The sequence below is a fragment of the Manduca sexta genome, chromosome 23, assembly GCF_014839805.1.
Source record: "Manduca sexta isolate Smith_Timp_Sample1 chromosome 23, JHU_Msex_v1.0, whole genome shotgun sequence".
NCBI lineage: Eukaryota > Metazoa > Arthropoda > Insecta > Lepidoptera > Sphingidae > Manduca > Manduca sexta.
This window is the reverse complement of record NC_051137.1, coordinates 749938-751808: the sequence shown is the minus strand read 5'-3', so window position 1 is coordinate 751808 and position 1871 is coordinate 749938. Positions and strand designations below refer to the sequence as shown.

The 1871-nt window shown below is 38.9% G+C and overlaps 1 non-coding gene across 1 annotated transcript; it reads right to left on the bottom strand.

Annotated features, from left to right (window-relative positions):
* Positions 1 to 1235: 1235 nt before the first annotated feature.
* Positions 1236 to 1306, bottom strand: Trnag-gcc. The gene has a single exon. It is a non-coding gene; the product is annotated as a tRNA-Gly (tRNA).
* Between the last annotated feature and the right edge of the window lie 565 nt (positions 1307 to 1871).

Below are 1871 nucleotides of genomic sequence, written 5' to 3'. Positions count from 1 at the left end.
CTTTTTGCGTTGGATAGCCCTTTGTTCGTGGAGTGCTATAGGCTATATATCATCACGCTATACCCAATAGGAGCGGAGCAGTAATGTCTAATCTCAGGAACTACCGGTCCGAACTGAAAAATTCTTTTAGCGTTGGATAGCCCTTTATTCGTGGAGTGCTATAGGCTATATATCATCACGCTATATCCAATAGGAGCGGAGCAGTAATGTCTAATCTCAGGAACTACCGGTCCGAACTCAAAAATTCATTTTGCGTTATATAGCCCTTTGTTCGTGGAGTGCTATAGGCTATATATCATCACGCTATACCCATTAGGAGCGGAGCAGTAATGGCTAATCTCAGGAACTACCGGTTCAAACTGAAAAATTCTTTTTGCGTTGGATAGCCCTTTGTTCGTGGAGTGCTATAGGCTATATATCATCACGCTATACCCAATAGGAGCAGAGCAGTAATGGCTAATCTCAGGAACTACCGGTTCGAACTAAAAAATTCATTTTGTATTGGATAGCCCTTTGTTCGTGAAGTGCTATAGGCTATATATCATCACGCTATGACCAATAGGAGCAGAGCAGTAATGGCTAATCTCAGAAATTAGGAGTTTGAACTGAATAATTATTTTTGTGTTGGATAGCCCTTTGTTCCTGGAATGCTATAGGCTATATATATCATCACGCTATGCCCAATAGGAGCGGAGCAGTAATCGCTAATCTCAGGAACTACCGGTTCGAACTGAAAAAATATTTTTGTGTTGGATAGCCCTTTGTTCCTGGAGTGCTATAGGTTATATATCGTCACGCTATGACCAATAGGAGCGGAGCAGTAATGAAACATGATGCAAAAACGGGGACAATTTATTAGTTTTGAGAGCTTCTGTTGCGTGCGCTGCGTAAACGGTTAAAGTTATGCAACAATAATGTATGACGGGATTGTTCCTCTTAAAAAGTTCTACAAAAATATATCATAAAACAAACTCCCCCGCTGCATCGGTCTGCCCGAACATGTTAAACTCAAAAACTACCCAACGTATTAGGATAAAATTTGGTATGGAGACAGTTTGAGACCCTGGGAAGAACATAGGCTCCCGGGAAAATATATAGCGTGACAATTATAACGGAAAACTTTAGCCCGAAAAACTTTATAACGCGGGCGGAGCCGCGGGCAAAAGCTAGTATTTTATAAATTCAATAAAATTATTTATTGAAAAAAGAGTAGAATAAAAATTAAAAAGTTCTTATGCATCGGCCGGGAATCGAACCCGGGCCGCCCGCGTGGCAGGCGAGCATTCTACCACTGAACCACCGATGCTTATACAAATGTTATTGAAATAACGGATTTGATTATTATTACACGATGATAAGTGAATGTTCGATAAATTCTATACTGAATGACGTCATCACTCGATAAGCGCGTTTTACAATAATAACTTGCTCCGGCTCCGCTCACGCACACGTTTCGATATAACAGAAAGTTGGCTCATAATAGCGTAAATATTTTTAGTGCCTGGTGATATATTTGTTTAGATTAACTCTTGCTCGTCGGGGCACACCATCGCGTCGTGATCACCTGTATTAATTGAACATGTTTTTTTGTCATAATTAAATGTATTTATTATCATTTATTTTCCAAATGATTTGCATCTATACACGTCTGTCTGTGACGAATATATTAACTTGCTTTTCTTTACTTTTTCTTGTAACTCCGCATAATACTCCATTATCATTAGAACGATTCGCAAACCACGTTTATGTATATCAGTAGTACTAATATATTGTGTTGGATTCTCTTTTGGAAAATGTCACCCTTCGCCACTATCTTCCAGATATACAAACATTGCCATATTCAATTTCTTAGGGTTGAATTTATTTAAAAT